The sequence below is a fragment of the Anticarsia gemmatalis genome, chromosome 13 (genome assembly GCF_050436995.1).
Source record: "Anticarsia gemmatalis isolate Benzon Research Colony breed Stoneville strain chromosome 13, ilAntGemm2 primary, whole genome shotgun sequence".
NCBI classification, from domain to species: domain Eukaryota; kingdom Metazoa; phylum Arthropoda; class Insecta; order Lepidoptera; family Erebidae; genus Anticarsia; species Anticarsia gemmatalis.
The window spans coordinates 2,034,935-2,047,036 of record NC_134757.1 but is presented as its reverse complement, the minus strand read 5'-3'; the positions used below and the strand labels follow the sequence as shown (position 1 = coordinate 2,047,036).

Sequence of the window (12,102 nt, the reverse complement as noted above, 5' to 3'; positions counted from 1 at the left end):
ATATTGTAAGAGCAACGACAACGAAAACATTTCCAAATAAAAAGCAAAAGCGTTCCAATTTCGCTCCTCAATTACTGGCACATCAAAAGTTAATTCAAGCCTCGCACATTCGTATGAATAAAAAAGAAAACACTCGGCAACGGACATGAAAAAAAAAAGATTCCCGCGCAATTTTCCCGCCATATTCCGCAATTTCTATCGTAATATTCGTAATGAAACGATGCGTGGACATGAAACAATGTGTTAAATTGTAACAGTTATGTCATTACACCAGACACTTGTGCCAATAACGTCGCGCGGGTCAATGCACCCGGACTGCACGCACATCCCTGAAGCGATAATTATACGTAATTAAATTGTTATTAATGTGATATGATTATTTCCTTTGTTGTGGAGTAATGGCGCTATAATGCGTATAAATGTAGCGTGATAGAACGTAATTATGACCTGTTAAACTCAAATGTATAGCTTTTAACTCAAGTAGTTTATACATTTTTTTCAGTTGTAACAGACAAATCCTGCACTAAGAATTGCTCTTGTGTCGCGGGGACTTTTACAAACATACAAACAACGGACACAAAGTACAACCAGACCTAGAACGGTACGGTGTAGGAATTGAACCCACCTAAATCACTGCCCCACGAAGGCAGTAAATAGTCCAAAAACTCGTACATTTTTTAAGAACTTAATATCGCACACAAAATTCTGCTTTGCTAATTGCCCATAGTTCCAGCTAACAACTTACCCGTGAACGGGCTTAGTATTTTCGGAATTCGAATATTGAAATACCTAAATACCCACTTCACCTCTTTCAGTGTCAAAAAGGTCTTTACCCAACTCAGGCACGCAAATAACCCTGATTTTACAACATTAAATAAAGGTAACGTTTCGTTCTTGGCATTTAGGTACATAAATCTATTTCGTCACTTTGTTATAATAAAAGCAAGCCCTTAAGTACTTGGTTGAACTTTATCAATTGATCATCGGTACTGAGTACTGAGCAGCTATAAACTTGATGCGTGAAATGAATCGTCATTTTTAGTTCGTTCGCGCGTGACATTTTGTACGCGTTGAGCTTCGGCTTTCTTTTTTTAAAATAGTTCCGTTATAATGCATTTAGAAGATTTTTACTGGCTGGCTAAATGGTTGCAGTTCGTTGCTTGGTCAGTTACTGACAAATTAAAAAATAGGTTGTTATTTTATCTGTCTGTAAATTTTCCGGAGCGATTGAATTGTAAAGCTAGCTGTTAGGCATCCCAATATTTGGCCTAAGATTGTCATATTATGGATTTCAATACTTAACCTTTAAAATTATTAATCTAACGACCTTGCAAGAATACAGCTAGAAATTAGAAAGATTCTAGGTAATAAAGGACATTTTGGAATTATAATTTCAGGAGGTTATCCATTAACTAACAAATAAATGTTTTATATTTTTTTACATTCATACATTTTCTCTACCCCGACATTAAGACACATAACGAATACTGTAGCTATACATTTATCACAATTAACTCATCAATATTCCAAATGATTAAACAGTTAAAATATTCGAAAGACGTGTCATGTAAATTAATAGTGAATGCAGATCAGTGTTCAATGGTTCGTTCATTCGTTCATAATAAATCACATCACTATTCTGATAGAGATGTTTAACTTTGTTTGTTTGTTGGGGACTATCTATAAAACTACTAAAGCGATTTTGATTCTTACCTTCAAAGTACACAATCTGCAGTAACTTAAAATATTTACAACGAAAACTTATCAAAAAATATTTCTTTAAGTGGCTGGCAGTTCATACTTAAAATACCAAAGATCTATCTATCTGTTACGCATTACGGCTAAATTCTTGGACCTATTAAAATTAAATTTGATAGAGCAAAAGCTTTAATCCCAGGAAGACCATAAGCAAAAGTTCCTTACAAGAAGATCCGCGTATAAAGGTTAGTTGGTCATAAATCACATCGATTATAAAATCGTTAGTGCGTTGTTAAACAAATTTATTCCCCCTCGAGCTCAGTATGCAAAATACAATTGATCCTAAGAAAAGTAAATTATACAGACACGTTTCCTGGATATAGTTAAATTCTTTGTAAATGTTTATGAGCAGTCTTTCCTTGCGGCTATATTGCTAAAATGAAAAAAACAGTTATCCATGGTAGAGAAAGAATATAAGCTCCGAGTTTGTTTCCATTAAAACAAAGAATTTAGCATATACTATTTTTTAAAGTTAGCCATCTCTTAAAAAATCATCTTTAGAAACCTTTTCACGCGGATGAAGTCGCGGGCGGAAGATGATTTTATATATTATTGTACATACGCTTCTAAAATCAACTTTAAAATTGGCGAAATCCCCTTCAAAATCTGTCCATCAATTTTGGAGATTAACGTTCATAAAACCGCATTTGAAATAAATCCTATTCTTATTAACATTTGCCTAGTAACAGCGGTGACAGTAAAATATGAGTAAAGCTCACAGCTCTTTCACGCCCACGTGCTATTGTCATATAAAATATTATGAAGATTAACTGGAATCTGACCGCGGATACAGAAATACTTGTAGATTTTTTACACCATAAATGCTGATTTATTGATTGTAACATGTTAATAGTCTCTCTGTCTCTTTTCTATGCTATGAATGACATATAGTTGTGGGATCAGCCTTCCTAATATTTCTCCTCCATTTCGCTCTATCCTGGACGCTCTTTGGAAACCTCACTCTCGCTCATGTCTTTAACATATTAATACTAATATAACAAAATTTTGGTAAAGAATACCTGCAGTAAAACGCAACTGAATTACGCAAAACCTATTTACACAAAAGATAAACAAGTAAAACCTCTAAAGTTTTGCTAAAAACTTATATATTTAACTTTCCACACTAGGTATAACCTATTTCGTGCCTAAAGATTCCAGGCGATTGCTTGGTAAAATTATGGGTATTTACAAAAGCTAATAAAATGTCTTAACATTAAGTCTTGCCAAGGGGTATCATGTTAAAACCCAGATAACTGGGTACTGGAGGTCCGATAGGCAGCCGCTCCACCGTAAAATACCGGTAATAGTGAATATATAATATCATTGCATTTAGCACAAAGCTCCCTAGCTGTCCTACTGCTATTACTATGGCATAGTAACACCAGTAACTGTAAATAACGAGATTTTAGATCTCGCTCGAGTCGCTGACCAGTCCGCCTACACACTATTGTGATATAAAATATATTACTATTTACTATAACACTACTCTGTGAATATAGAATATAAGATGTAGAATATCATACTTGCTTTAATACAAAAGGTTTAAAATATATCATAGATTCGGTGGAAAAGGCGTAAGATAAAAATGTCATGATTTTTTTTATGTGTAACGAAAATATAGTAATATCTTCTTGAAAGAATAAGCAAAAGTGCACATAATATTGTATTCTTAAATTCTTAAAGTAAAGCAAAGATCTTTCTAATATGTAATGCGATAGAGGAGACGACTGCGTAAATTGTGACGTTTACGTACCACAAAGAATAGAAATTAAATGCAACATCTTTCCTACTAACGATAGTCGATATATGTACAGCCACATATACCTACTCATTGCACAGGACACCATAAAGTCATAAGAAAAGTAAAAGCAAACTACTAAGCTACTATAAAAGTTCAAAATAAACATGCATCTCGCAAAACAAAACACTAGACTTTAACTATTAAATTTTCTACTACAGTTTACTAACACACACTCATACAATAAAAAACTATATTCACGACCAGGATTTCATATTCCGATAGTCGTACGCATGTGCGCGTGCGCAGCGCTCTACACTATGTTAACTCGCTAGATGCAAATGAGCCGTACCGATAAAGGGTTCAATGACCTCACTGATATTGTTTAGAGAATATTTTCGGACGCGCGTAGCAACAGGGATGCCAAATGTTAAGATTTTAAATAGCAGTGTAGTTTAATAAATTGAAGACTCTTATGTGAATGAATTATATTATATTGAAGTGGTTCGGAATGCGGATTGCGTTGAAATTTTAACGCATTTTATTACTACAAGAGTCTAACTTCGTCTAAAATAAAAAAGTTTTAACAAATTGTAAACTGAAACCTTCCTCAAGAAGAAAACTGAAATTCCGTTTAGTAGATTTTGAGTCATTTACGAACAGACTGACTCAGCGAGGAGACTTCTTTTTATAGTAATCTAGTGATTTTATTACCTATTCATTTCTGAATCTGTACTTAATCAGTTTTGGCTTAAAGTAAATCTAAATTGACTTTAAACGTATACTAGTTCTACTCACGACTTTGTTTGCATTAAAAGATCTCCCATGTCCTAAGAAATGGAACTTTTGCTGCAGGGTCAATGAAACTTTTGATTCGTGACGCATTATGGAATTCAGATCAGTACTTTTGGAGATTATTTCTTTCGACTTACAAAGATTACTTGGTGGTATTATTAAAGACCTTATGGCAAATCTTAATCGGCATGTAATGAGGTCTAGAGCTAAGATTTGCATCTAGGCTGATGCAATTTATTTCTAAGTTATGTTTACTTAAACCACTTTATTAAGTAGGTACCTGTTTCCGTCCAGTGTATAGCCAGTGCCTATCTTACTCTTATATTAATTAAATTAACCGCAGTCGAACTAACTATTTGTGCAATAAAAATAAACAGGTTTGTTTATTGCTTATTTAAGAGTTTTTTACTTAACTTTGAAGTTAACAAAACATCATTATAATAAACTTTACGCAGATATAGACGACTTAACTCCTAGTAAAAAAACAAGAATAATTTAAATTAACTAGCAGATGTAGCGACTGTTTTTAAAATGAACTCAAAATACAACAATTTATTCTTTAAGTTTCCAAACGACGCATTCCAGAAGACAGACAAACAAAAACCAAAAAGAACTTTTATATTTTTGTCACAAAAAAGGTTTTAAGGCCAGCCCTAGAGAATGCGTTCGAAAACAAAACTCGTGCGTTGTCTGTGGTACGTTTATTTTCAGTGAGTTTCGACATCGTACCATAGAGCTAGGCTGCGCGGTCGTGCGGCCGGTGCGGCTGGTATGGCCGTGTTAACGATGCTCTATGCTCGAGATTGTTTGTGTTTGTTATACCCAATAGTGTGGTAATTCGGCAATTTGTTACGTTATATGTTAGCTGATATTAATCTTGTAACTAACTGTTAGCTAAAGAGCTCGTTATTTTTCGTTGCTAACTAAAGAAATGAAAATATGGTTTTATGCTACAATTTATTTGTATTAATTTTATAAAATAAAGTTTTGTCATGCCAAACTTGTAATTATATTTATGTTTTGATGGGATTAATTGTTTTGGAACAAAAAGCTTTGTAAAAATGCAGAAAAATGCCGTGGTTTAGTCCAACACGTAAAAAACGATTACAAATAAAGTTTTTACCAGTCTAAGTGCATATTTTCCGTTATCACAGTAGTGTAATACTAGTACAGTTTATTCTTTATTAACAAGGTTTAATACCGCGAGAGGCCCGGCAACAATTGCTTGAAATTAACTGCTAAAAAAACAAAATAATTAACCGGAGACCGTTTTAATTGATATTGTTTGCAAGAAGAACATTAAACGTGTGGAGTTTTAACTGTAATTGAAACACATGCCTTTTATGATCTACAAACTGACTAATAACGGATTTCTTGCTGTAGTCAGTCTACAGTAATCCGAAGATACTTACCTTATGGTGCACTTTTAGTATATTTTTAAAAATATTATTAAAGTCAAAGAACTTAGTAAAGCCTTTACATACACAATTCGTCTATAATATAATTAAGAATACTGGACATTTACAAAATAAAATAGCTGTATTGGCACATAAGCCTGTAGATCTAAATTCTTAATTTGGAATACCTCCTAACCTTCTTTAATCGAACCTTAAGTGCAAGGCTCTTCGCTTAGCCGTTGGTCATAAATTCATCATAGTTTCAGATACCTCCTGTACAATACGAAATTATTGCTTTTCTCTTTATAAAAGTATAAATCATAGAACTATAAGAAAACCTTACATTTAATGTCAGCAAGAAAGATCAATTACCTCATCGATAATACAATGACCATTGCGTCACGCACGGTACCTACACATAGTTTAAAACTAACAAGTATGAGTAATGATTTATTATAAAAAAGGGCCACTTATCAATGTAGACAATCTCCAGACAACTTATGTAGAGCACGAGTGACATTATGATAACAGATAACAGTTGCCAGACTAAACAAAACGGCCTTTGTGTACAGATGTGGCAACATTCATCAACAATGATGAGCTATTACGCTGATGCTGTTGAGAAAAACCGGCCAAGTGCGAGTTGAAATCGCGCACGAAGGGTTCCGTCCCAAAAATGAAAAAACCAATACCGTCTTTTTACGTGCCCTCCGAAGAACGAAGGAGCCCAGCTCAGATACCACTATGCGGTCACCCATCTATGTAATGACCGCGCTAAGGTTTGCTTAACCCACAGATCGTTTAGTGAGCGCAACTGGCTATGGTTGCCTCGATAACCGCCTGGAAACAAGTGTATCAGATTGATAGACATACAAAGTATCTGTACACCTACACATAACATGACAAGATTAAAACAAGAATTCAACAATCAGTAGTATAAATTGGAGTATCAAATACAGTTATAAATAATATCCAAGGACATTATAGTATTAATATTAATGGGTTCTAGAACAAGGTACTGTCAGCTCCAAAAGTCGCTGAACATATCGTTTGAAACCCTATATTTGTAGTATTACATATTATTCCATCGAGAAAACATCTGACGGTGATCGAAATGAATATTTCCAACTAATTCTACTTGATTTTGTTCTTGTTTTCATTAATATTGGGTAATAAAGAGGTTTTGAAAATATGAACGTGTAAAGCGACTTATGGAGCTGACTGTACAAAGTAGTAGAAACGATTTGGACTCCATTCTGCTTATAGATTGCCTATTATCATATTATCAATACTTATTCATATTGACTTGTTGCAACTTGTTCAACGTCATTTAAACATCCATATTCATGATACATGCTGAAGTACGTCTGCTGTCCGTTTGTACGTCTGTTACACTCTTATAGTTAAACTGCTTTACAGAATTTAGCAGTGTGAAATTTAATCATGAAAAAGGAAATAGGATATTTGCGAAAAGCGAAAGCGGTTGCACAAGAAAAGCAAATGAACAAGAAAAGAAAAACCTAGGCTTTATAAATAACATGTTATTTACAACATTATTCGAACTATGTTAAACTGTATCCGCAATATACAAAAAGATTAAAAAAAAACAAAAAAGAAGGGAAGCGCTGTACCTGTCGCAGTTTTCTTCATATTTTCGTTGTGTTGTGAAAACTTCTGCATAAGTCTTGTGCCGTAAAACCTTCAGAATACAGACAGACACAGCATACAAGACTTAAAATAACCACTTGTGGATCACTATCCCCCGGTTTCTGAGGTACATTTAGCGGTAATTTATCTATTCAATTGCGCTTAAACTCATACAAAAAACGCTATCGAATAGATAAACTACCGCTAAATGTACTCAGACACCGGGGGTTAAGCATTTGTTCCATTTGAGATGCAAACCTACAATTCTATACCACCTTTTCCACTGCGCTACAGACATCCTCATTAGTAGGAAGGCACGATGAATGGTCACTGGTCGTTCAAACAACACAGCTTAACCTCACTTATCGGAGAATCTCTTAACAATATTAATGACAACATTCATTGCAGTGACATTTTATAATAAATAACGTTTATATACATCATTAATATTGGCATAGACATCATTAGGCTCATCAGATTTATTAGCGAGAGGTCGTGGGTTCTTGTTCCGATCATAGCGATTCTAACTTGAGTTAACCCTTAACAAAAGACTGTCAGTGTAGGAAAGCCTTAGGGATCTTTACGGGATTCCTACTCGTGTGTGACCATTGAGACCAAAAGAATCTTATAAAAAAAAACTTGTAAATCTACGATTCTAAAATCAAAATGTATCTATCTTATCTAAACTTTAGCTACATAACATTAACCATTGATTTCTCACTCGGGATAAAAGATCAAAGGTAAAGGTATAGAAACCAGGGTTTTAAAAACCGAATAGACATACTGAAATAGGCCCCTTTAAACCGTTCTTCCAAATCGATACCAGTCTATTATTCCTTTACTTAATCTAATCATCTCCTTCCTTACAATTCATTTATAAATATTTTCAACTATCTAAAGAACTAGCTGACCCGCTTGCGTCACATAAGAGAGAATGGGTAATTTTTTCCCCGTTTTCGCTCATATTGGTTGTAGCGTGATGATATATAGCCTATAGCCTTCCTCGATAAATGGACTATCTAACACTAAAATAATTTTTCAAATCGAACCAGTAGTTCCTGAGATTAGCGCGTTGAAACAAATAAACAAACATACAAACAAACAAACAAACTCTTCAGCTTTATAATATTAGTATAAAAGTATAGATTACGAAGATTAACGTTTTAACTTTATCTAATTCTTTAAATACTAGTATTAATGAAGATTACCTGTAGTTACTAGTAGGCAGGCCGGCGGCCATATCTGTATTTTATGGCCCTGTAGCATATCGAGGTCGACCGGCGTCTGCGCGGCACTACGCGACCGAATTTAGTTGACTCTACCGATTTTAGAGGTCTCTATGTAGTAGACTACCATGCTGGGACATACAAATATTAGTTCAAGTATTTGAGAATTTTAGAAGCTAAATAAATGTTTTAAAATTCGATTCTTAAATCACTATGTTTTAATTGATTTGTCATTTCATTTGTTACTGTTGTCATCTGTTACTTGTCTAGTGGTCTTTATTATTGAGGTAACATTAACAAAAAATGCACCATTCATGACTAGAACTCAACTTAATATAAAACGTTTCAAGCTGCTCGAGGGTATGATGGCCATCTAAACTCCACAAGGAGTCAAACTATGAGCTTTTCTCAACGCATATGAAATGTGCATGACATGCAGCAGCATGGAGCTTTTACTACCAAAACCCTTAAGATCTAACTACAAACTTAACTAACAAAAACCATTTGACATTACTTCAATTAGACAACTTCATTGTGACTTTTTACACTCGAATACCCAAACACGCTTCAATGCTCCCATCAAAACAAAATTATCATCCTACAGAACTATAAAAAGGCTTCGTTAATTTTCAAAGTTGCTGATATTTTTCAATAAAAATCCGCAATGACCTTAGCATGCTGTATTTGTTATTTTATCGCCCACAATCGTGACCAGTATGGAATAAATATTGTAAACAAAAACATGGCATTTAATATATTTTTATTGATTTTATTTTTATGCTAGTGGTTCGCCGTGACTTTGTCTGATAAAATATAAAAAAATATAGAGGCCAGTTTGACAGTTCAGCTTCAAGTTTACGATATTTTGAATTTAAATACTATTGTCAAAATTTCATCCAATAAGCTATGTGATAGTTATCCAAAAGTGCTGAAACCGGGTTTAAATATTGTAGATCACACACCAGTATCTACTGAGCACTTGTCAAATCTTCTGAGCACTTGTCACTGTCAAAACATCTAGTTAGCAAAAAGAATCCAAGTGTTATTTTTACAGGTGCATAATTAAAGTTCCCTTGTAATTAATTTTATAAGCTCTCACACTGGGTAACTTCGATTACGCCATACTTACTTTTAAGCCGATTCCGTACGATTTTCAGACTATCATGATAATTTGTGGATCATCAATCTTAATCTTATTCCATTAGTGTAATTACTTTACCATCAGTTCTGTAGTTTTAGACATAAATTTCTCAAATAAACAAACATATTTTCAAAATATTATAGTTTAGATTAGTATTCAAATATTCATTCAAGTTTCCAAAACGGTTTGCTTTTATTATTTTTTATCTACATTTCTACAGCACGGCCAAAACAATATTTAATTTCGTCCAAATATTTTTTAGCTTTAGTGATAGAAAATAAAATTCACATTTGGCGCAGGTTTCGACATAATATTATTGAAATTATAATATCTCTGACGTCATTCAAGATTTTTAATGCATCAAAAGGTTAACAAACGCTTTAAATAAAAGGTATATTTTAGACCGTTTTTGTACCACAATAAGGCACCATACGGCTAATACTCGAGGGTCAACTGAAAATCACAATACACATCACAATCACATAATTTAGGAAAATGATTGACAAGAAGTTTACAATCCGGCTGGGACGCGGGGTATCCGATTGGAGGTACCGCGTCCTGGCCACCTTATGGTGACCGTTGAAGGAACACCGTCAGGTTTTTAGTCGGTATGCCCACGTTAGCTGGAACGCCTGGCCGGCGGGAGAGCCCGACAGACCCCCGCTTTCCTCCCTAGGGCGGGACATGCATTTCCCTGAAGCAAAAAAAAAAAGGAAAGTTTGTTATGATCGTACCAAGTGGCGTTCTTTGGTTCTCTTCCTGCGTGTTTAAAAAAGCGTGATTTTGTGTATGTATGTATGTATGTGTATGTATAATTTGGGAAGCCAGAAGTACCTAGTGCACTAGGCTTTTATAAGTGCAGGAATTGTTATAGAACACTTCCACTATCGCTGTACTTATGTTACGTATATAAGTGTAATGCACTTACTGTGTTATATAACTATCGCTTACAACCTAAGCTCAGATGATTGAATGACAGATAGAAGGAGTGGGGTTGATTGATAAAATATAACTGCAATGAGTGCTCTATTATTATATTGTACTCTTTTATAGAGTACTGCAGAGACTGATAATCATCAGCTTTAAAAGGACAACTCCGCACTAAGAATTGCTCTTGTGTCGCGGGGACTTTTACAAACATACAAACAACGGACACAAAGCACAACCAGACCCGAAATAATTATATTTTTGTGGATGGCACAAGTAATTGCTCCGTGTGGGAGTCGAACCCACGACCTCCCTAAACCAGTGCGCCATGGAGGCAGACAAAGATTCGCCACGGAGAAAGACAAAAGATTGATGATCATATCGGTGATGTCTTGCAGAAAGGTCAGGTGCGTAGTACTCGTAACCGGCAGTCCTGTATGACAAGATGTATGGATGTGAATGAAGCTAAGGAAGTTTGTAAGGATCGTATCAAGTGGCGTTATAAGATCTCTTCCTACATATATGGGAAAAAGCGTGATTTATTTATGTATATATATTAAGCAGTAATTGAAAATTTCGCGCGCAAATACACTGCGCGTGGGCTGTACGACGATAATTAATTTAAGATGTACAGATATATCCACTATTTTAATTAAAAACACTTCCTTATTAACCAAAAAAAAACGTTAAAGCTACTATAATTACAGTTTAAAATAACACAAGTTTTGCATTTGATTTATAACCCTGTCATAAAAAATACGTAGCTGTCAAACTGGTTACTAAATACGAAGGTGTCTTTTCAATTTGGTCGTGTTATAAAGATATAAAATGATGATTCGTATGTTGGAGGTGTCGCCTAAAATAAATATGGCCTGTTGCTATGTGTCGTAATGAGCCGTTGCTCGTGCTTAACCTAAATTTGGAATGGAGGTCGAGCAGACGAGCAACTTTTTAAATTTAATTTTTAAGTTGCTGAGTTTGTTGTAATGGTCAGTCACATTTATTGACAAGTGATTGTTATTTAATGCTGTATTTAAGTTAAAACTTGTTTACTAAGGCATTTTTGTATACAGCCTAAGTTTGTTTTGATAGATGATGAATAGAATGTTTCGGTAGAGAGACACACTTTAATCATACAACTAGTAGTTTAGTTTTTAAAATCCAACGTTTCTCGTTTTAGCTGTATATTGTTATAAAACTAAATAACAAAGGATGGTAGTAGATGACTTTTAAAGACTGCATGAGACCAATTATCCTACAATTGTTTACATTTAACTGCCTGACTTTATAATTACCTCTTATCTTAACCACAGGACATGCTCGTAAAAAAACAAGCAACATTCCGTAAAAATCTCGAAATAAAAAAATAAACGAGATAATAAAAAAAACTTGAAACCAGTTAATTGCATAAACAAAGTCACATTTTCTTGAAAGTCGTAAAATCCGCTAATAAAACTGCGTAATTAATTAACA

At 34.3% G+C, this 12,102-nt stretch overlaps 1 protein-coding gene across 1 annotated transcript in view; it reads left to right on the top strand.

Annotated features, from left to right (window-relative positions):
- The window catches only part of LOC142977906 (GATOR complex protein NPRL2-like), a 70,602-nt gene that overhangs the window by 21,530 nt on the left and 36,970 nt on the right, over window positions 1-12,102 (top strand). The window lies entirely within an intron of this gene.